The following is a 25,115-nucleotide window of genomic DNA, read 5'->3' as shown; positions in this document are numbered from 1 at the left end:
TAGTCCTGTGCTTAATTAAAGGGAAAACTTAAGAAGAACATAACTTACTTAGAGATTTTAAAGTGAGTTTAATCTGATTCAGGTCCAATACATATAAGCCCTGGTTCTGTTTCCAAATAGCTATCTTTTTAAAATTTATTTTCTATTAGAGTTTACATTCAATACTATTCTGTATTAGTTTCAGATGTACAGCAAAGTTGTTAGGAAATCGTGTGCTTTACAGAGTGGTCCCCTTGCTGCTTCAGTACCCACCTGGCCCCACACATACTCAGCCTGATACTACTGACTGTGTTCCCTAGGCTGTACTGACGGTACTCTGCCTCTCTGCGGCTATTTTGTAACTGCCAGTTTGTACTGCTCGATCCCTTCACCTTTTTCTCCCGGCCCCACAACCCCTGCCTCTCTGGCAGCTGTCAGTCTGCTCTTTGTGTCCATGAGTCTGTTTCTTTTTGTTTGGATTCCACATGTAAGTGAAGTCATACATTGATTTTCTAATTGGCTTATTTCACTTTTAGCATAACACTCTCCAGGTACATCCATGCTATTGCAATAGGTGAGATTTCCCTTTTTTTTACGGCCAAGTAGTATTCCATGGTGTAAATGTACCACAAAATTTTTAGCCACTTGGCACTTGGGCTGCTTCCAAATCTTGGCTACTGTAAATAACACTGCAGTGAGCATAGTGGTGCATATAGTCTTTTGAATTAGTATTTCAGGTCTCTTTGGACATAATCCCAGAAGTGGTATTGCTGGGTCACACGGCAGTTCCATTTTTAAGTTTTTGAGGAACGTCCACACTGTTTTCCATCATGGTTGCACCAGTCCCGCAACAGTGCACTAAGGTTGAAAGAATGGCTAATAGCCTGGTTATCCGGTCAGTTCGTAAAACAAGGCTCTGCTACTATAAGTGACTGATGATGTATTAGCTGGTAAAGCATTTCTGTGTGGTATATTGTTTGCAAGTCTCCTTTTCATATATATTATCTCACTTTGTGTTTCTGCAGCTTCACAACTCTCATGTTACTATGCCTTGTGTAAGAGCTGTGCAGAAAATGGTTGTAAGTGGCTGTAAATTATAGTCACGTTTGCTGACAGGCAGTGATGATGCCAATCAAATAAGAGAGTGTGGTCTAAGGAAACCAGTCATTAGAGTCACCAGTGGACCTGCAGCCAGAAGCTTCATTCATTTGAAAGATTTCACTCTCTGCTCTCAGTAGACCTCTGGATGTTTGCCTCCATTCAGGGGGATGGTCATAACATTGCCTCTGAAGTTGGAAACCAGATAATGACAGGAGCAAGTTTATGGATAACTCTAATAAATTTAATTTCAAAAGCGAAATGTTAGTTCAGTTACTAGTTTATTGCCTGGTCATAGAGATTAGGTCAGGGAGGCATTATCTGAGAATGGGTCTTTTATTTTCACAGGAACCTCAATAATATTTCATAAACTGCATTAATTCATTAATGTGAATTTCTAAGTTCTGACTCCTTATCTGATAAACAGGTTGAGGCATTTAAAAAAAGGAAAAAATTACTAATTATTTTTTAAATAACCATTCTATATTAGTTGTATTTAACATTTAAATAGACTGGAACATTTACGGATAGGTAAAATGATGGGATGATGGGTTAGGCTACAAAAAAAAGTTTAAAAAAACTAATTTATTTTTACATAAGCAACAACAAAAATGTCCTGGGAAATCTGGCTCTTCCCTCACCCTCTCTACGTTAAGCACACAGGGAGCCTCTTGCATCTGTCTTAAAGGAATCATGCTCTCCCTCCTGCTCTGTCTCAGGAAAACACAGATACGCACTCTTTCACACCAGTTCAGTTTTGTTCCTGGTAAGCATAAATGAAACGTCATTTTGGAAAGACAACTAGGACACGTGTTTTAATTCCATGGCCATGTGGCATTTCTCTTTTTCTGGTTGGTAGTAACAATATCCAGAGACATCTTTCTCAAACTATTAGCCTTTGTATGTGTTGTATGTTTGGATACATGGAGTGAATAATATGGACACAAAGCCTGTCTTCTCCAAAGATACCTGGGTAATAGCATAATCAGGCCATTGGAAGTAAAGTAGATATGAAAGAATATTTTAACAATATTGTCACTAGAATTCAAGAAAATCATTTAAAGGTTTGCAAGTCCCTCAGAAGCATAATGGAATATAGTAAATGTTTTGCTTTTAAATGACTGTTTTTCAATAAAACATTGAAGGGAAGAGATGTGAACCCCCGGATGCACCCCAATGGGTTCAGCACGGCTACCATTTCCAATGGCTGCTCCACTTCTGTTGATGGGACACATTTTTCTGCTAGGCAGATGGGACACAGATAATGGCCATCTTGATTGCATCAGGGAACTATTCATAAACAAGCACATTCATGTGCAGGTGGGATTCTTTTCCTGCAATACAAAGAAGAAGAAGAATTATAGTTCTCCTCTGCAAAAGAGTATTTTAAAACCTAGTTTTAAAAGTGTGTGTCCCGAGGACCTTCTGTGGTATGCTACACTAGTTTGTCTTAGCTAATTATGAGTTGTTGTTTTCAGTGATCTCTGAGGTCCGTAGGTTTATCAACTACGCATGACTGTTTTTAAAGCTTTACCACTGTTACTTTGGTTCTCCTAGTTTTTATCACTCATCTAGGACCTGTCTTCTGTGGACTACCACAGCAGAGAAATGCTATCTGATGCTGGCAAAGTTAACAACCGTGATAGTTAAATTCTGCCAAAAGCAATAAGCCAATTGGAACTCACAAATCCCAGTTTTAGCAATTTGCCCTGGGACATGAAAAATATTTCTCTTTAATAAATAGTTAGGAAATTGCCTGCTTGGAACTGATTGTCAGATGGTGCCTTCTGCCACCTGTTAACATTGGAAAGAAAGATACTGAGGTGAAGTGATTCTCATTATCAGCTATTCTGTAATGGGCTTCTCTCAATATATGCATTTCTAATGAGCGGTAAAGTAGAAAACTTTTGGTTTTCAATTACTAAACACTTAAACTCTTAACTGGGGTTCTTCATGCATCTCAGGAATCAAAATATTAGAGTCTGGAGATAGAAATTACTAGTTAATATAGTAATATCACATAAAGTGTTAGGCAAAACGATTTTGTTGGATTTTGTTGGTAGTCATGGGAATAGGTGTCACTAAGCAGGTGACAGAAAAGTGCCTGTCATCAAGGTCTATGAGCAGCTGCCTGTATGTTTTTAAAATGTGTGTAGGAACTTACAAAGCAAAACATGTAGAAGCTTACGAATGAATCACGGTGGCCACACCAATGCAAAACCAGCTCTCAGGACACTCTGGCCATCAGCTAGTTAGTGGAAGCCTTTTGCGTAAAAGTATGTCTTACATCATGACATTTCAAGTTCCGCAACCTGAACATAAGCAGTGGTCCCAGTGCCCAGCTCACGCTTTTATAGAACACATTTACTGCTACAAAGTGCCAACAATACATACCTACTGATCATCTCAAGAACTCTTAATGAAGAAGTAGTATCTGAAGTAAATGAAGTATCAGAAGACCAAGGAGGCTGATGCGACCACACAATCTTGTGTTCACACAACTTGGGCACAACCAAGATTTTCAGCTAAGCCTGTATCTTAAGTTGGATGTAACAGGCTGCTGCACTGCAGCCATGCAAATACCCTTCATAATATAAACAGTGTGCATTTTGGCCTCCCAGGGGAAAGTACCATGTTTGCCTGTGGGATTCTAAATGAGGATTAGTCTTCTCAAGGTTGATAGACCTTTCTTTGCAAACAGAACCTGGAAGGTTAGGAAGAGAGAGTGTGCCTTGATGGCAGCCATTATTGATCCAAACATGGCGGCCGTTATTGATTCAGCTCTCATCCTGAATTGACTTGTGTGCAAACTGAGAAATGTGTGAAGAGTGAGAAATATGTGAAAGTTTTAAAGTGATAAATACACACTTAGGAGTTGCCAACATTCTCTGCTGTCTGGGTTTGGAATGGAGTTTAGGATTGCAATCCTACATGTCCAATTTACATTGGTGGTTTTTTTGTGATATATCCTAACTCCTCTGGCTGTGGATTTCTCCTTGGTTTGTAGCAGGTAAAAGACCCAGACTTATGATTGTATATACATTAACAACAACAGCAAAAAAGAACTTGTCTCAACCTGGACCAAAAAACTTTTTAAAATTGATAAAATGTAGAATCAAAAGAAAAATCAAAAGTACATACAGTCAAAGTTCAGAAAGTAAGACTGAAGAGGCAAAATTCCAAGAGGAACTTCTGGAGTCCCTAGAATTCCTTCTAGCTATCTGATGACAGCTATTTGACTGTCCTCTGTTGTACCTGTTACCAAGCAGGTGACAACACTTACTTGTAAATGCTTGTAAGGCCTATCACGGTATTGTGAACTTTTAGAAAAATCAGTGTACACTTTTCTATGTCATACATTAAGATAATTGAAGGAGAATTTAGAATTATCCTCATTACACCATTTTCACTACTCCCCAGTTTACATTTGGTCCTTTGTGGTAATTAAATGTACTTTCGAATGGAAACATCAGGACATTGGCAGGGGCCTGGAGAGGTTGCTGATTTCCCTGGAGAAGCTGTTCTCAGCCTTACCACAGTGGACAAGCTGTATCAGAGATCAGTATTCATGCTTAAAGGAGATGGAAATTTTAATAAGTAATGGCCTCATTTCGTCCCTTCAGTAACTCATGTTAAAGTACCAGGATGGTAGCATTTGTCTGAGATGTTCAAAAAGAGCAAATTGGTAAATGTGGAGTAGAAGACAAAGGGAAAAACAATTGGAGAAGAAGATGATTGTCTTATGAATGTTTTCATGAATGATTAGCAGGACTGACTGGAGGAAAATAATTACATGAAAAATTTGCTTTTAGAGTCAGCTGACCTTTTTGCACCCTCCTATTTTCTCCTCAGTATTGACCTCAAACCTAGCTTCCTGGAGACACTGAAAACATTTTTCATTTTCTAATAAAAAATGAGGTTCTGAGAGGTATCAGTATTTTGGGATTTTGAAGACATTTTGATATAAAACAGCGGGACAGAAGTTTTGATCACTTGAAATGTATTGAGCAAACTCTAGATATATAATCTCTGCAACTAGGCACCTACTTCTTTTCTAAATCTTCTGTTAAAACTTTTAAAATTCATTAAGGACCTTGCTTTCAGCTGTATTTAATGAAGGCCGTGGTACCTCAGTGTTAATGGTTGGTAATAGTTGTATCACTCTTCCCAGGACTATTAGCCTTTCTTTTTCCTTTTCCTTTTTCTTGTTTTAAATTAAGTAGATGGTGTTATCCTTCTGGACTGTATCTGAATAGTGGGGTTTCCAACTTGGTCAGCGAGCATATGGGAGATACCGTGAGTGTCGTTGGGCACCGTTCTGTCGGAGTAGCCGTGTGAGGTACTTCTCAGGCAGTGACTCATCGAATGGCTGGCATCTTCCAGAGGGCCATCTGCCGAATGAGGCGTTCAAGTTTTGACAAAAAAAAAATCCATGTGGCCATGGCTTGGAGTTTCTCAAATGCTGTAAAGACCCATAACATAAATAATCCATTAAATCCTTTTTTCACCCCAGGGAGAATTTCAAAACAAGTAGTAGTTGTTATGTTGGAGAACTGACCAAACAGTGTGTGTGGAGCATGCCTTGGGTATAGACTGTGTTTTAAAATAACAGTGCCTTTTTAGTCTTGAAAAATACTTTGGTAGCAACCCTTATATTTGGGAAGTAAAAATGTTCCTTTTCAAGTTAGAATGTATGGGGGAAGTGTGGGGGTGAGGGTATGACTTGCCCGTCTCACTTATTCTAAAGAAAATCCAGGGTGCCTCCAATCCATTTGGCTTCATAAACAGTTGTTGAAGATGATATGTGCCAAACACTGTGCTGGTATTAGGTGTATAGCAATAAAATTTTTAAAAAATAACATCTCTGTTCTCAAGGAATTTGCTAGGTGTCTGATAGGATAGACCAGAACTTCTGGCTTGTCATGTATTTGTAAGGGCATTTTAACTCATTTCTGTTCCCTTCAAATTATAGACTTCTTTCCTTTTAGCACATTGTACATGACACCCAAATGTTACACCATCTGCCTGCCTGGCAAATTACAAATGTGGATTACTCAGATCAAACTACATACACAAAGTGCCACTGGACGTTGGCACTGTCTGCTCCCCAGTCCCCCGTTAGGCTGTTTAATCTCCGTAGAAGACGTCCAGCAGAAGCAACATGGGGAGCTGAGTACAGGGGTCTGTTATGGACCAAGCTGCATGAACAGAACATGGGCCATTTTGTCTGCTCTATATAGACCTTGCATAGCATGTCGTAAGAGGCAGAGCGGGTAGAAGTGGCCTTCTTTTGGAGCAATTAGACATTTCTAATGGCCATTTTCTGATGCCTCTTCATCTTGACATGGTGTGATTAGTAACTGGGTGTAAGGCCTCCCCTGACACCCATCACTACCAGCCCTGCAACCCAAAGATGTGGAACAAGCCTACCTTTACATGACATTAATATTTTACTTCTTAGATGCAGCCTAAATCCTGCAAGAAAGCAAAGCTATTCTTTGTTAAGCCTTTATAATTTTGTGGTGGCTGTTCCGATGGACATAATATGTGGTATAATACAAGGCCACCGTTAATAGCCAGTCTTTTTGATTGGAATCGGTTCTGTCCCTTACTAGATGTGAGACGTGTGACATGTAACAAGTTTCTTGACTCCTCTGTGCCTCAGTTTCATTATCTGTAAAATTCAATGATAATTGGACCTACTTAAGAGTCTTACAACAATTAACTGAGCATGACCTAGTTCACAGTTTACACTCAATATAAATACTTATAAAAACAAAATAATAGCTCTTTTGCAACAAGTTATCTCTATCTCTATCTCTAGGATGGATCTCAGGGAAGTAGATTTGAGCTGCCCCATGTGGTAGAACTGAGGCCTCTATCGCTTTCATCTTGGTGTGATGGAACACATTCATCACATTTTCTAAGAACTAAACTGGCGTTGTTTCTATGACTCCCAGATGACAGCTTGTAGGTGCCCCTCTCTGGCCTCAGCTTCATGCTAAGCTCCTGACTCTCTTTAGATGAGGGAACTCTTGGCTGGGTCATTGGAGTCAGCACTACTCTGGAGGAGCACAGTCCCCAGTTTCAGCATGCTCTATTTCCTGTTAAAGCCTTGGGTGAAAGAAAATTCAAAAATGAATGTGTAAGTAACTGTACAGATTGTATATTTGTCTCTTGGCCTGGCACTGTACTAAAATTTGTGCATGTATTTATTTTTCCTAAAACCCTTTGGGGTAAATAAGGAGACTGAAGGATAAAGAGGCCAAAGAATTTGACCAGGTTCTTATAGTAGATTATATGGCAGAGCCATCACTTGAACTCAGGCCATCTGGTCCCAGAGCCATGCTATTTGGGAGGGAGTCCTGGGCCTTTAGATTGAACCAGCCCTCTTTAGGAATGCTTGACGTTTGATGGGTTGCTTTCTTTCAGCTTCTGCTGGGAGTCATTGTGAGAAGCTGTGAGAAGCCTGTCATTGTGCACGTTAGGAGAATAATATGAGAATGTTCTGTGCTGCTCAATATCTTCTCTGTGAGGACTCCTAAGGGAATTTCCCTCAGTTCTTAATGATGAGAATTGGTAAACTTCCTGAGCAAATTAGTCTGCTTTTATTTCTTGGGTGTTGTAAACTTCCTCTTTTGAGCTGATCACTAGAAAGCTAACAATGGTATCTGTAGTCCACCTTTGCCTCTCTTTTTATTTCATTTTGTGTTGACAAAGTCATTTTATAAATTCAAACTATATATGCACATGGAAAAAAGTTCAAAGGGTATATAGAAGACGATACAATGAGAAAATCTCCTTCCATCTCCCTCACATTAATTCCCACCCCTAGATTTAAGTTGCTTCTTGAATATGTGGAAGATATTCAAGATATTCAAGATATTTTATGCATGAACAGCATATATCTGCATTATTCAAAATAATAAAATTATGCTATATATATTGTTCATCACATTTTTAAAAATTTACATTTTAACTAGAGAAATTATCATAAGATTTGTAAATGAAAGAGAGATTAATACTTAGCTCACACTCACCATTTCCCATCTTTCTAAGGATAGCAATGTTAACACTCCTCAAGGTACTTTATCTTAATTGTAGTACTGTCTTACAAATTTATCTTTCCTTTTTTTAATCACCTAAACTGTGAACTCTTTGCAAACCTATATTGTGGCTTGGTGATTATAATGTCCCCGATGACTGGCAAAATGACCAGCATGGAGTGAGTGTTTAATACACATGCACAATCAAGGCCATCACCCAAGTGAGAGAACATACACCGTATTTTTAGAACTGTAAGACGCACCAGACCATCAGATGCACCTAGGTTTTAGAGGAGGAAAATAGGAAAAAAATTTTTGAAGCAAAGAATGTGTGGTAAAATATTTAATAACATAAATAATATAGGCCATCACCACCTCCCCACAGTAAGCCAGGTAAGCTACATTTGGACTATAAGATGCACCCCCCTTTTCCTCCCAAATTTGTGGGGGGAAAGAGTGTTTTATAGTCTGAAAAATATGGTAGATGAAGAAGTGAATGCCATAGTCTTCATATGGAATATTCTATAAAAGAACCAAAATGGAGCCTGAGTATTGCATTATGACAGAAAGTTGAGGAAACAGGTTTTTCCCTATTTAATAAATTCACGTGGAATAAGAGTGCAGAAACAGTCTGCTTGGAGTTAGCATGTCCTGTCTGTTATCAGTTAAACAGCTAGGGCAAAAGTCCTTAAATGACTAGGGGATATAAATGAAAAATCTGCACATGGTCACCTGGCTGGCTGGGCAGTTCACTCAGCAAGCACTGAACACATCTACTGGGCAGCCTCCTCCCATGGGCCATGGGGTGGGCTCTGACTGCACTACAGTCCAGTCGTAGTGTTTGCTTTCACGGCATCTACAGAGAGAGAATGTAGAACTCAGCCTAACCCCCCGCTCCTCCTCCTTACCCAGAATAAAGGAGATGTGAGAGGACCTTCTAACTTTGTATCACCATGCTGTGCCTGTGCGATTATCTCTAATGCCTGTCTCTCCCCAGCATTGTAAGAATTTTTTTTAAGATTTTATTTATTTATCTTTAGAGGGGAAGGGAAGGAGAGAAGGAGAAAAATATCAATGTGTGGTTGCCTCTCATGAGTCCCCTGCTGGGAAGTGGCCTGCAACCCAGGCATGTGCCCTGACTGGGAATTGAACCGCGATCGTGTGGTTCTCAGGCCCGCACTCAATCCACTGAGCTACACCAGCCAGGGCTGTAAGAATTTTTTAATAATAAGATTCCTGGTAGCGTTTTCACCTGTAACTAGTAATGCCTTGTTACAGTGAAGCTTTTTATCCCTGAGGTGTGGGAATGGAACACAATCTAGAAACATTTGTCTAACCGCTTTTAGACTATGTCCCAACCTCTGTGAGAAATCTAAAACAAACATATGGTAAGAAAAAAATGTGTTCATAATGTATTTTGACTACACTGTCTCTGACTTTTTGAATATGTTCATGGGAATTGGAATCTTTCAATAGCACCTAGTCTCTGTGAGAAAAAACAATGGCAACACTGCCATTATCTTTGGGTATCCATTCTTTCTAAAGATTTCACGGTCACTGTCACATTGTCTCTTTTTAATTATTATTTTCTTTTTGCTTTAGCTTGAGTCTGAATTCTTTGGAAAGAATAAATTTATCCTTCTCTTTTTAAAAATAGGTACATTTGGCCCTGGGTTGCGGGGCTCAGTGGATTGAGTGCCGGCCTGGGAACCGAAAGGTCACCGGTTTAGTTCCCAGTCAGGGCACATACCTGGGATGTAGGCCAGGTCCCTGGTTGGGGGTATGCAAGAGGCAACTGATTGATGTATCTCTCCCACATCAATGTTTCTCTCACTCTTTTTTCTCCCTCCCTCCCCTTTTCCTAATATAATATATAAAACCTTTCAAAATAAATAAAATAAAACAGGTAAGTTTTTTGTACTATGGAATGTAAATATATGGCCTAGAGCAATTACAAAATAGACCGCCTCTCCTGGAGTATATGCTTTGGATCCCTTGAAATTTAACATTTAAACATAGAGGCATGATCATTAGAAATGCCTCCTGATTTTCACATAACAGAACAAATAAGGTTGCGCAGTAAGTGCAGACAATAAATCTGAAAGAGTTTCCATCTGGAGCGGCAGTTGGGGCAGAGGGTCATGTACAGCCAGGGCTATCTGGGTTGCTTCTTAGCATCAGCAATTTGGGGTACCCGTGTCCTGGGAGGATGCAGGTGTGACTCAAGAAAAGAAGGGGAAAGGAGAAACCAGAGTAACTACCATTATAATTGCATTGTAACAATGAATACACTAGAAAAGTACGTATTTGGATTTGCTATCATTGAAGTTTTTAATTATTTTTTAAATGAAAAGATTAAGTAATCATTTCAATTAAACATGTGCGATTACCTGCTGGAGTATCATCTGGAGAATTATGATGTCGATTAATTATAAATAATTGCCCAAGTACCAAATGTACCATTTGTAGACAGGCTGTAATTTACAAGTTACAGGGAATGAAAGGAAAGGAGCAAAATGGTTCGCATTTTTCATCTCTGACAAAACCTTTTCCTCCATTTAAGGTTTTGGAAGGGCACTTTATATTTCTTATCTTCTACTTATATTTCCTCCAGTTATTCATTAGTAGTTCAGAGGGTTATTGAGAGCAAATTCAATCCTGACATTTTCGCTCCTCAGATTTAGAATTAGATTTTGTCTTTTTTGCATGTGTTCAGGGCCAGCAGTGTAAAGTTATCAGGGTATTTAGCTAAGAATCACCAGGACCTTTGCAAACCAGAATCCCTGTGGAGAGCCAAATACACAAAGTAACCAGATACAGAAGCATTAATATTGCAGGCTTCCCACTGGGCTGTGCATTTGGGTTCCTTTTTTTCCGAGTATCTTTTTGTATTTGATTGCTAAGGATCAGAGGGTAGTTTTTAGACCACTTTTACCAAAAAAAAAAAAAAAAAAATGCATGTAAATTGATTGGTTTACAGATATATTGTTATTTCTTTTAACTAAGAAGATGTATTCTGTTCTGTAATAAAACAGTTGGCAAAGCATCAGGACAGGCTATTACGATAACTGAGTTCTCAGTAATAATTATTTTTGGCTGAGATCATTGAGCCCTGGTGTACGATTCAATGCTGGCTCTATTTTTTAAAAATTATACACAATTTCTCATATTTCTGTTCTCATATTTTGCTCTTATTTTTGCTAACTAGAATATTCTTCTTCTTACTAACTTTAGAAAATCATTTTGGAGCCAATACATTTCATATACTTTGTAATCTTTTATATTACAGTTGATGATTTCTGGATTCCACCCAATGATCTCTTTTCAGTAGTACCATTACATAATAAGTGAAACGGTGAGAGGGGAGGGCTATTGTAAACGGAAGGAGCAGACCTGATGGGAGGCTGGCTACACCAGGGTCTGAAGGGAGCAGCTGAACTAGCAGAAACCCTGCAAAGACACTAGACTGCAGAGCTGGAGTCCACCAGCCCAGGCTCCTGCAGGGCAGGGAACATGGTATAAAGTCTTTGGAGTCTCCTGCCACACGTGTTCACACTACTGACCCTCAAGCAGATAGCCAGCCAGCTATTTCTCCCACAAAATTGATTCATTGGTGGACCACAAAGAATCAAAACTCAGGACATGCAGGCTAATGGTGAACCATGTGCAAGTCTCAGGAACGAAAGGAGAGAAATGCTTTTTTATGGACCTGGGAGGGGCTCTTTTAAAGGAAAAGTTCACTGGAGGAAACCGAAAGTTTAAAGTATGGTGACTTTGCATTGGCTGAGTTATGGCAGTCTCCCATTAGCTGAGGTGATACTATATCACACCACTATAATATTGTACAGGGGGAGGAATCTTTTTTCTCTTGCTGAGGGAGTAAGATATCACTTCCTCTTTGAAATGCAAGGTACCTGCCCTCCAGTTGGGATGGGTAGGGCGCCTGAACTTACACCTTGTGGTAACTCTGCCCTGCATAGCAGAATATAAGTTCTGAGAGGTTGGGTATGTGTGTGTGCTCACTGCTGTGTGCCGCATACCTGCCTCAGTGACCTTGGCCCACAGTGGGTACTCAACAAACTCTCACTAAAATGAAGTAGAGAGATTGTGTCACTTGTCAAGAAGTTATATTATCTTTCAAATTGCTTACTTTTTCTATTGACAAAGTGCTGTTCTGAAATAGTTGTTAAAATGACTTGAAGGTTTTAAGGTAATATTCTCTTTTTAAAAAAATTAATAGACTGTTTTTTTAGCACTTCTCTATCTGGGTTTAGAAAAAATTGAGCGTAAAGTAGAGTGTTCCCTTATGCCTCCTCCCATCCCTTTCCCCCCAGTTTCCTCTGTTCCTAACAGTTTGCATTAGTGTGGTACTTTTTTTAAGCCATAGTTTACATTATGGTTCCCTCTTGGTGCTGTGCATTCTATGGGTGTGACAAATGTATAGTGCCATGTATCCACCACTATAATATTGCACAGATAGTAGTTTCACTGCCCTAAAAATCCTCTGTGTTCTGCCTGTTCATCCCCTACCCCTACCTTCTGGCAACCACTAATTTTTTTTCCTGTCTCCACTGTTTTGCCTTTGCCAGCATGTCATATAGTTAGAAACGTACACGATGTGCCTTCCCAGGTTGGTTTCTTTCACTTAACAATGTGAATTTAAGGTTGTTCCCGTATCTTTTTATGGTTTTATTGCTCCTTTTTAAAATCACTGTGCAGGTGGTGAGGGACAAATACCATATGATCTCACCTTTAATTGGACATAATCATAAAAAAAGCAAACCAAATATAACCAGAATCAGTGAAATTAAGAACAATCTAACAATAGCCAGAGGGGAGGAGCAGCAAGGGGACAGTGGGGAGAAGGGTTTTCAGGAACTACTATAAAGGACACAAGGACAAAACCAAGGGGGAGGGTGGAAACGAGGGAGGGAGGTGCGTTTGGCTGATGTGGCAGGGGAGTGGTGGGGGGAAAATGCAGACAACTGTAATTGAACAATAAAATAATTTTTAAAAATTACCGTGTAATATTCCATTATGTGGATGTGCCACAGTTTATCCATTCATCTATTGATATCATGATTTCTTTCATATTTTGTCAATTATCAATATAGCTGCTTTAAACATTTGTGTCTTTGTGTGAACATAAGTTTTCAAATTATCTGGGTAAATACTAAGGAGGTGATTGCTAGATCGTATATCATTCACTTTGTGTCTTTATAATGAGCCTGCACTGAGAACCAACACAGAGAAGCAGATGTTGTAAGTTTCTTTCTTCAGGCTGTTCTCCTGAAAAATCTCCTAAAACCCTATTTAGATGTCGTATATATAAAAGGCCTGAAACACAAACATAAAATATGAATAAATGATTTCACAAGGGCTAGACTCAGTTCTCATGCTGTTAGTATTCCATGCTATTACTGTGATGTATCTGTGTTAATATTGCACCATATTGCATTAATTAAAAGGCCACTTACATTAAATTATTGTTAATTTTCAGCAAAAATAAGAATATGTGTTAGAGAAAGCTGGCAAAAGTTTTCACATATGATAGGCATAAGGCTCCATTGTTTTCTATGGCATTGCATTATTTCTTTTTATTACAAGTAGGAGAAGCTAAACAATTTCTGGATTGGGATTATTGCATTTAACAAATGGCACAGTCCATGCCGTCCTAGTGGCATTGAGAAAACCTTAAGGTGGGGAAACCCCAGACCTCACCTAACTGCTCTCTGTCCAGGTTGCAAGCACAGCTGAGGATGCACGAGCGGCCCCACCTATATGGGCTCTGCGGATGGGCTGTGTTGTAAGCAAAGTGGCTGCTGTGTTCTGGTGGCTTGGTGAGGATTCCTGTTGTGCTTTTCCTTAGCCAGCCTGTCCCTGCCCCTTGAGCATCCCAAGGCTCTCCTCCTTGGCATACTCCTGCCTTCCTTTACCAAATGTGAGCTGTGGATCCCGCCCTCCTGATGTATTTTGCTGCATCAATTAAAAGTATCAGAGACTGGAGTGTATTTGTTACCTCTTTTCTTTGTATAAAACTCTCCTAATTCTGCAGGCTATTTTCACAAATTTTTCTATCCTTGTCTGATCTGGTTTCTGCAGATTAAAAGGCACCACGTTATTATTCACCCAGTCCTGACAACTCAGGGTCATCGTTGATTCATTTCGGTGTTCCAGATAAGGAAAACAGAAGAAGCAAAAATACAGAGGCTTGGGGTGTGAGCCTCTGTTAATTAAATAAGTATTGGAGGACTTATCTGGTTTGGATATGCTATAGCCAAGATAATAGACATAGCCCTCAAACAGTTCTGTCTGGTGTGAGAGGTGCTATTATATTTGCAGTGAGTGTGTTATGAAAGGAAGATGCATGAGCTTCTCTGAGCTTGTTTGGGGGGATTGTAACCTGTCATGTGTGACTTGGGCATAAGGTTTGTGTTTGTGTTTGGTTGGGACTTGTGGACCTTGTGTGCAAAGAAACAGAGATGCTAAAAGACAGATCTGAAAAGTTAGGTTGAAATGAAACCAGGTTTGAATTGTCTTGAAATCATAAGGAGCATGGGCTTTACTGAGTAATCAGTGTGGAATCATCTTAAGGTTTATTTGTTTTTGTTTAAAGCAGAGGAACAAGTGAACCTAGGTCCCCAAACTGTTTTCTGACTTTCTCCAGGACATTGCGTTTGTGTCCCACACACATCGCCAAAGCTCTTCAAGATTAAAACCGAACTCGTTATCTTCCCACCCCCTCTACTCCTCTGCTGTTCCCCATCTTGTTGATGGGCTTGGCCATGGGCAGCGGCTAACCAAGCCACACATCTTGGGCAGATCACTTCCTCCTTATCCCCTCCCCCATGGCCAACAAGACAGCATAAGCCATTGCCTGTTTCTATGGGAGGGCACTCTTATCTCCATTTTCAGATCTAATCTTTTATCAGACTTAGTGCCTTTAAGCTACACTAATTATTCTTCACTTTACAGAGATAAGGTAAATTATTTTGCTTTATTGCTTCAGCACATGAAGCTGAAATTCTGTTAAATCTTTTTGTAAGCTTGGAGTCGTGCAAATGCAACATGCTTTCTAAGGATATTGGAAACAATATTATTATATTAGGAATTCATAGGATGGGTACTATACACATTTTATCTCTCCCTGACCTCATATGTCCTTAAGTGTTCCCCTCTATTACATGAATTTGGACTAGGTTTAGAGTACATAGAAATAATAATAATGATACTAATAATGGCTTAAATAAGAAAAACATTTATTTCCCATGTAAATAAGTCTGGAGGGAGGCAGTGGAGTCTGATGTGATGGCTCCACTGAGTCATTAAGGGAGCAGAAATAGTCTGCCTTTGGCTGCAGAACACTAGTGCACAGCCTTCATCTTCAGGATGACTTACGGGTACAAAGTGGCTGCTGGAACTCCAGCTATCACATCAATGAGACACTCCCCCAAAGAAGGAAAAGCGACCATTAAAACTTGCATACCGGCTGAGGCATCTCTCATTAAGCCACCTTTATGGACATCCTACATACCATTTTCACTTCATAGGCCAGCCCTGAGACACAAAACCCTACCTAAGCTGCAAGAAGGCTGAGAAATGTCTTATCTGTTTTTGCAAGAGACAATATACTACATGTAAAACTGGAGTCCTGTCACTGAGGAAGAAAGGAGAGAACAAAGCTGTGATAGGCAACAGGGGGAGGAGGACATGTATACCTGCTCAGGATATACAAAACTCTATATGGGGCAGAATAAGCCTGTTCCTGCTGGTATTCTTGGGTGTCTCCTTCAAGTCTCAGACAGTTCTGCTGTGTGGCTACCATTCTGGAAAGCATTTTTATTACAATAAACAGTCAAATCACCTCCCAGGTTCTACTTTTTACTTCCCTACTTGTGAAGTGTCAGATACTCAGAACATGCACACCACTCTTCACAAAAAGGAACCTGCGGAGGAGCTAAATTAGATGGTGACAAACTACGTCTTCATGGAAGTCCTCACTTAATTCACTAGGTATTGTAGGTGCTGTGGGTCTCAGCAGTTGAGCTCAATGGTTCTCAACCCTGCAGCCGGTCAGCGTTGCCTGCAGAACTCATAAAGAGTGTACATAGTGGGCACTGCCCAGCTCTCCCAAAGGTTTTTGTTTAACACGTCTGGTGGCAGAGGATCCCAGTAATCTGTATGTTAAGAAATAAAAGTGATCTTGATCAGTTTACCCTTATGAATTTGCAGCACTTGATGAACAAAGATTATTCCCCTTAAATATTTCCCAGGCATCAGTCACTGCATGAAGTCATGTGCTCCTGGGTTACTGAGACATAACCTTGGAAATTGTCATTAGAGGTCAGAGTCAACATATGTGTTTGTATGAGAAGAAGGCATAATGTAGAACAGCAGAATTTTTAAAGACCAGAATGATTAGGTGTGCTGGTCAGGCATGTTGAAGAATCAAGTATTCATCGTATGGTGTCTTTGGCGTGAAAACACAGCTTCAGAGTCCTGATTCTCATCATACAAGTATGGTGTCTCCAGTGAACTTAGTTCTGTATTACCATATTTTTCAGACTATAAGACACACTCTCCCCCCAAATTTGGGAGGAATAATGGTTGTTAATGCTGCTGTTGAGCTCTGTTTACATTTACATTGGTGAAATACTGTGTTATTTATGTTATTAAATATTTTACCACATTTTTTGCTTCAATATTTTTTTCCTATTTTCCTCCTCTAAAACCTAGGTGTATCTTGTGGTCTGAAAAATATGGTACTCACTTTGTTGTCTTCTGTTACCACAGTGTGCTGTGAGCCAAGTAATTAAGGAATAAAAGTGACTTCCATTTCTGTGGTGTTTTTACTTTCAAAATTCTTGCCTCTATTTAGCCTCAGTTTCATAAAACCTGGTGCCATTGCCATTTCCTAGTGAACAGAATGGAAACAGAAAGTCACATGACTTTTCACTTTATACCATGTCAGAGTAAATGAGGAAGCAGGTTCCCTGAAGTAAAAACAGCACATTTACTTGCAATGTGTTTCTTCTGTTTTTATTTCTCCCGTGTGTCAGGTCCCCCTAGACCTTATTACCCCTCATCTCAGTTCTCCTTCCAGGAAAGTGGAATTAGCAAGGACACCACCTAAGGGCACAACTTATTACTCCCAAAATGACACACCATCCAGGAAATGTAGAAAGCAGGGGTGAAGTTACTGCCAGTTAACGGCATCCGTCGGCTCTTCCGCCCTTATTCAGGCCTTCTCCCCCTGTGTGGCTGGCTTACTTTAGTCACATATAAATAAAGGTAGAAAGTAATATAGTCATGACAGAGAAGTAAAACATGTAACGACAGATGATTGCCTCCAGGTTTTTGTTGAAAAAATCCCCAGTTGAGTGACATCTTCCTTGGTCCCCCTTTATTAATGTTGTCTCCCCATCACACCCTCTGACATTTCATATCCCTTTTCCTGCTGGTTTTCTCTCCTTAACCTTCATCACATAAAACATACTGTATATTTTTGCTTGTTTACCTTGTTTATTGGCAGTCTCCTCCGCCAGAAAAGAAGTTCCGTGGGAGCAGTGTTTTCTGTTTGTTCCGTTCACTCCTAAATCCCTAGCAACTAGACACGGCCTCCCGAGGAGCAGGTGCTGAATAAATGAATCTTACTGCATGACTAATAAGAATATATTAGGAACTTAATTGTCCCAGCATTCAGTTTACTTCTATACTCCTGGTTTAAGCGGTATCATTTAAATAAGTATAATCTTTAAGGAAATCCACGGTTTGGCTAACCTGTTCTGTCTGGTTACTATTGGATCTTATTACAGATGCCAGTTTTCCCTGTACTTTAGGCAGTTTTTGATTACGCCCTGTTTGAACTGTGAATTTTCTTCTCCTGTGTGTCCTCTTAGTTTTTCTAGAGATATAGTCACAGTCTGTCCCATTAGAAAACAGTCCAATGTTACAAATTTGGTCTTGGGTTAAATTCTGTTCACTGGAACAGTAGCTACATATAATACAATTCTGTTATAATACTGTTATGTAAGAATGTACATTATTTCTATTTGAAACCAATGGTGTAAAAAAAACAGGACCATTCTTTCCAGATATACGTCCTAGAATCAGAAGAAACCGATGGATTCTTACTCAGTTTATCTGATAAAACACATGTGTATAGAATCGGTCACTGGTAACATTTAAGCACTCCAAACTGAGATATCCCTATAAAGTGGAAAACATGGATAGCGGCAAAGTCCCCGAAGTGGAGTATCTCAGAAGCTCTAATTGAAGAACGCGAATACCATGATCATTCAGCACAATGGTGCGTCTATTAAAGGATAATTACATCTTAGCTCCACGTGAATTTTCTCGATAATACTGCCCAATGGTAATAGAATAGTGTGTCTTCTCAGCTCACATGCTAACATTTTTTGTATTGGAGCAAATGAAATGTCATTTCCTTTGGCTCTTTCCCATTTAAAGATGACCTTGTGCATGTTTTCTGAGTTGTGGCCTGTGGCACTGAAGCCATGAAGTCATTTGTATTCCTTAGTCTGGAGACAAATGGCTCCAGGTTGATTCCATATCATGGCCTTTTCAGCATTGCCAATAAATAACCTTGTTTTTCACTTGTTTGCACAGGCAAGTTCTGTAATTGATAGTATGTGTGCCTGGAGAATCAGGTATTCGGCGAGTAATAAGTACAAGCTCATGAAAGCGTGAACCAAACTACAAGAAAGTAAACATTGATGGGTTAATATCGTGGACATCAGTGAACTGAGACAGTCATTGGGTATTGAGGTAAACACAGCAAAGAAGCATTTCAAAATTATGACGGAAGATAGAAAAGAACCTGGTTCTATCTACTCGCACAGAAAGGTTGGTTGTGCTGTGGTTCTGCTTCCTGGCACATAGATAATTTTAGATTATCTTTTTAATACTGTGCCAATTCCATTAATCACCTGTCTTTCTGTCTCATTGATTTTAAGAACTAACTCTCTTTCTTCACAGAGAGGCGGCCTTTATCTTATTTTCAGAACTGCTTCTGTGTTGCCAGGGCAGTTCTTGATATTCCAGTTGCTTTTATCCATCCTACTTAGATCTTGCAGCCTCCTCCCCCAAAAAGTGATTACGCAGTTTTGGAAGATCAGAAGCTGGGAAGGCTTGATTAAAATAAAAAACTGGTGATCGAAACTTAACTGCGCAAAGACCAATTCCTTCTTTGTAATTATCTCAGCAACTCACAGGATAATTTCTCTGTCCTAATTAGAAGATAAATAATATATGAAGATGTACCACTCATTTAAAGGGTACAGTTTGATCATTTGTCCTGTTACTATTGAATAATGCTAAACTGAATTGTGAGTTCCCTTCTGAATCTTAATATATGGAAGTAGCTGTAAGGGAAAGGGGGTAATTATTTTCCTGAATTAAAATGTCGTCAGTTTTTCATCAGTGTTTAATTTAGAAAATTTTTATATTGAATACCAAACATGATCTAAAACCTGAACCTCACAGATAGAAAACACACTGGAAAGCAATTACTCACTTTGTGACTTTTACTCAAACATAAAATGGGGCAAAATTAGCTTTTTATTATACTTATTACTCATAACGGGATTGAATAAGAGTGAACTTAATTCTTTCAGTGATTTCAAAATATCTAAATTGCTGTGGATAGAGGGAATCCTTTCAAAAAGACAGAAAAGGGGGTCTCCCTCTGATGCTGGGTTTCCACTTGTGGGAGACCAGCATCTGTGGTACGATCAAAGCCTGGGCAACTAGGATGTTGTCTTTGGGGAGAAAAACAGGTGGCAAAAAGGGCAGTGAAATTTAGGACTTGCCGTGATCCTAGAAATCATGCCTTCCAACCCCTAATTTCACACACAAGCCACCGGAGGGTCGAATTGACTTGGCCACTGTCACCCAGATGCTTAGTGGCAGGCAGAGGCCTGAGAGTGGGCCCTTGGGTCCTTTCTGACTTCTTCTTACCTGTCTTGTGTCCTTTCAGTAACTACAGGGGTTGTTTTCAGGAACTTTCATCTCTCTACTTCTACATTCTTCTGCCTTTCATAGAAGTAGTGTTCTCTCCTACTACCACTGAACACTGTAGATATTGGCTGCTTGGTAGGTATCCAATTTTTGTATTTGCCTGCAGCATTCTCAAATAATAAGTAGCACAATGCAATTTTTCTTCAAACATTCACTCGTAAAATACTCATCTTCCATGGCCAGATACGGCCACATTAGATAGAAGATTAATGACTAGGAGTTTGGGAAACATAAAATCTTTACACTTAATACCTTTGGATTCATGGTTCATACAATATGGGCTATTGTAGGTTTTCAGCTATAATACACAGACATGGTGGCAAGATAACAGTAAAAAGCAAGTCAAAATTCATACATAAGAAAAATCAAACCTGAAGTGCCCAATATTTTTAAGTGCATTTTCTTGGTATATCATATAATTCCTTGGATTACTCAGGAGATAGTAAGTTCTCCAAGCATGGAGAACTCGTCTACCGCATCATCGCACCTAGCAGAATTCCTGATTCACAGAAGCCACTCAGAAAGTACTTGATAGAGTGAGTGAGTGAAGATGGCACAATAACATTAGCACAAAGATATTAAAGTCTAGGCAAGTCGGTTTGATACTGGTGGGGAAGAGGCATTGCTGTGATGGATGCAAGGCTTATCCTATGTTATTTACTCTATTTATTATTTCCTGATACTACTTTCTGTTCATTGAGAATTTAGAATTAAATTATTAATGACCGGTTTGCACTTGAAACATCACTGTCAACATGTAAATACTCCGAAGGCAGCTATTTCATATACTAGCTTTTAGTTTCATATACTAGCTTAATATTTCTAAAGTTGATTAGAACTATTGAATAATATGAGGATGGCAATATATTATTAATGCTATTAATGTTGTTTGTAAATAGAGTAAATGTGTTTTTTAATGAGACTTGTTAAAAATACATGAACTTTGGCTTTTTATGACTGAAATAAGACCTGTTTATTGCAAAGAAACATAGTTAACAATTACTTGTTTGATTTAAGAGTGATATACAAACGTTTAAGGAAAAAAAGTAAAAATCATCTGAGTTACTCATTACTCAAAGATAATCACTAAGTAACTTTTGCTAAATACATTGCCAGGCATGTTTTGTGTGTGCACTTGGTGTGTGTGTCTCTAAATATATGTCTACTTTAAACATAAGGCACACTGTGTATTCTGCATGCGATCTGCTTTTAACTCAAAATGTGAACGTGCCTGTTGCATCTGCGTAACCCGTCTGATGTGGTGGACAGTTCCGTGCACCGTTGACAGCGCCTCACCTCAGGTGCTCTATCTCTGCTCTGCTTTCCCAAAGCCGCCCAGGTCACTGAAACACAGGAAGGTACACCCTAGAAACATGGAGCGGTTAATACTGAAACCTCGATCAATGGGAGATGGGAGTTGATGGATACATGCCCAGCCTCTCCCTGCACCCCCCACCCCTGCAAGCCCCATTCCTGTGTTGGGAAAGTTAGTTATGTGTTACAGGCTACATAGTTCTGCAGAGTCCCCCAGTGGAACTCAGATGCCTGCAGCAGTAATCAGCTCAGCCCTGAAAACCATAATGGACTATCTCCCCCGTCCATTTCTCTGTTCTGTTTCCTGGATGCCCTCTGGAATAAACAGCCTGCACCCATGCCCTCGTCTCAGGATCCGCTCTTAGAATTGCATATAAGCATATTGCCAACCTCATGTTATTGAGCAGTTAGACTTATTTGTATTTTAGTACTAGAAAAGAATTATGGTGTAAATCCATGCACAAGTGCCTTTGCAGTTAGTTCTAGTTAGTTTTTTTTTTACAATGAATATGGGGTCAAAGGATATGCAGATTTTAAAGACCATTTGTAGAGTGTTATTTAAATTTAGAGTTCTATACACTACTGACCTCTGTATACTAAACTCTTTAAATATTTTCAAGGTGTGGGTAAAAAATTTATATGATTTTTGCATGTTTTCTGTCATGTATATTTTTCTTTATTGTGTTTCCTGTTTGTATCTTCTCCCCATTTTTCTCATTAGGTATTTTGATATTTTAATAAATTTTTGTGGGCTTTTTACAGATTGGAGATAGTAATCCTTTGTAATATATTATAAATAATTTTTTAAATTATCTTTTGACTGCGATGGCTGGTGTAGCTCAGTGGATTGAGCGCAGGCCTGCAAACCAAAGGATGGCAGTTCGATTCCCAGTCAGGGCACATGCTTGGGTTGCAGGCCAGTTTCTGGCAGGGGCCAGTTCCCTGCAGGGGATGCACGAGAAGTAACCATACATTGATGTTTCTCTCCCTCTCTCCTTCCCTTCCCCTCTAAAGATAAATAAATAAAATCCTAAAAGAAAAAAAATATCTTTTGACTAATTTTATGCTGCTTAATAGCCACTTTCATTGACTTCATTCCAAGTTTTACACTGGCCCCCTTCTCTCTCTCTCTCTCTCTCTCTCTCTCTCTCTCTCTCTTTTTCTGTGTCTGTTCCAGGGTTGACATTCTCACCATTTTCCCCCTCCTTCTGGGCCTTTCCTCCTCATCTTTGGTCATCTCTTTCCTTCATCTGGTTCCTTTGTTCCTAATTACTGTTCTAAACATGGAATTAATAGATCAGTCCATTCTGCTTCGCAATGACTCTCACTGGGTGTGGAGGGTCCACGCGCGAATCAGTGGGGGACGTGGCTTTTTAAGCTTCCTGTTACTCAGACTCTTGAGACTCACAGCCACAGTTTCTGTTCAGTGTATGTGGAGCCCCCCAGCCAAGCAGAGGCAGAAACTGTTGAGAATCACTGGCTGGAAGGTCTTAGAAGACATGGAAATGCCACTCACATTTCTCCTCTCATCGTTTCTGTGTTTCAATCCTCTTAGAGACCCTGTGACTTCAGGGCCCATCTCCAAGGAACTCTTTCTATTTAGGTATGCTTGGCAGCTCGGCAAATTACTTTCTAAATGGACTGCCGAATATGCTGAAGGCACATGCTTGACCATGTCTAGAGGACCAGCATCTTTTTAAAAGCCTGATCAATATGAAAGGCTGCTATCTTTGTATGATGCCACGGGGTCAAGTCCAAATTGTATTTGCACGTCACAAGAGCTTTCAAAGCTCAAGCAGATGCCCAGGGCCCCTAGGGAGGAGTCACCGGTCTGCTTGGTAGATGTACAGGCACGTTGCTGCTGACCCAGGAAGCGAGGAGAGCATACGCTGGCATTCTGGGAGCGCTCTATGCAGCTCCTCGCCGATCAGCGGCATCTTCAGGCTGCATCGTTTTCAGCCCAAACACTGTTTACCTATCAACGTTTAAACTCACAAACCATGAAATATTTTTATTATTTTGAATTATTTTACAATGTGTATTAAATTAAACCTGTAGGTTATCATTTTGAATGAATTTGCTTTACATTAATTTATTTAAATCATATAGTTGAATGCTTCTAAAAGGACTTTGCAATGTTTATTGATATGAATGCGTATTAATAATATCATTAATATAGATATCAACATAAAAGTTACACATAGAATGAAAAATAAGCAAAGGTGTTGAAAGGCAACCGCAGTTGCTATGACTGAGCCTCAGAATTATGCTTCCGATTCCCAAAACCAAAGTGAAAAGGCAATGGGGTAGCATAATTCTCACTTGGTAAGAGGAATCACACTAAGCATTCACTGAAGGGAAGTGCTCTTCCCCCTAGGACTAAATTTAAAAGGAAAAATATCATGTGGATCTTACACATTTGACTTAGGGTAACTTAATGGTAATCTTCTCAGTACAAACCCATGGCAGTCATGAAAGCATTTTTCTCATGTTTATTTCTTACCATAAATCCTCAACATAATCGGAAAGTAAAAAGTTTAAGTATAACTCAGTTAAAGCGCTTTCAGTGAAAGTAGTTTCAGAGTAGTTCAGGGAGCTAGCTTTCTGGTGTTTTCAAGCATTGTCCAAGGCTCTGTATGTCTCATACATAAATTATGCAGAAACCAGCATGTCTCATAGATCATGTTCCTGGACTGTTACCTTCCCAGCTGGGCTTTGTAAAAACTATGCAGTTTGTTGGATGGAAATAGCAAAAGATGAAATTTTGCCCCTAAGATGCTGACCTTGGGAAAAGACCCAAATACCTTTCACATCTTTGATGAGGCAACAAAATGTCTTGAATACTTTATATGATTCATGTTCTTTTGTTCAATCAAAATAGTTATTCAAAGAAGCTACTGTCGTTCAGCTATAGGTATCTACGGATGCTTGAAAAAAGTATATGTGTGTGCATATGTATTATATTCGTACTCAATCATTTAACACTCGCCTGGTTAACTGAGCGTCCTTTTCTCTGGTCTTTCACCTCAACTGCTACTATTCCTTTGGCTTACAGTACCATGAGCATCAGTGAACTGAATAGCCCGGTTACCTTAATTTTTTTAGAAAAGACGTCCTTTTAAGCTATTTTACATTCACAGACATGAAGGGGAAGGTATAGAAGTTTCCCATATATTCCCCACCCCCCACATGCATAGACTTCTCATTAAGACCCTCCCCGCCGGGTGGTGCCTTTGTTACTTGATGAGCCGACAGTGATATATGGTTATCACCCGCAGTCCACAGTTGACATTAGGGTTCCCTCTTAGTGTTTGTTGCACATTCTGTGCTTGGACAAAGACACCTTGATTTTTTCTATTGCTATGAACTTTTTATTACAAACATATTAGTTGAGCCCATGACTATGTACCAAGCCAAGTGTGTTGTGTGCTCTACCTGCCACACCTCATATAATCTACACAATCGCCTTGCGTTTGGATGACGATCCATCATCACGATAGGGGATATGGAAGCTGAAGGTAGATTCTTAAGACCATTATTTTTAAGAAGTATGTCAAGTGGAACTTTAAAAAGAAACGACCAAACCTAAAGAACTCCAGATGGTAATGTGAAATGATCAGACATGATCTATTTTTGTTC

The 25,115-nt window shown here is 39.5% G+C and overlaps 1 protein-coding gene and 1 long non-coding RNA gene across 3 annotated transcripts in view; one reads left to right on the top strand and one right to left on the bottom strand.

Annotated features, from left to right (window-relative positions):
• Window positions 1-25,115, top strand: part of CERS6 (ceramide synthase 6) — a 289,780-nt gene that overhangs the window by 187,233 nt on the left and 77,432 nt on the right. The gene's annotated exons all lie outside the window — the stretch shown is intronic.
• Window positions 1,596-17,831, bottom strand: LOC118985745 (uncharacterized). Its single transcript, XR_005066186.1, has 3 exons — window positions 17,641-17,831; window positions 5,207-5,539; window positions 1,596-2,411 (listed from the first exon to the last, which is right to left on the bottom strand). It is a non-coding gene; the product is annotated as an uncharacterized LOC118985745 (long non-coding RNA).

This window comes from Sturnira hondurensis, unplaced genomic scaffold, assembly GCF_014824575.4.
Source record: "Sturnira hondurensis isolate 20B ecotype Veracruz unplaced genomic scaffold, ASM1482457v3 Scaffold0004136, whole genome shotgun sequence".
In the NCBI taxonomy this organism is placed as follows: Eukaryota; Metazoa; Chordata; class Mammalia; order Chiroptera; family Phyllostomidae; genus Sturnira; species Sturnira hondurensis.
Note: the sequence above shows the minus strand (reverse complement) of the source record. Positions and strands in the feature narration are given on the sequence as shown.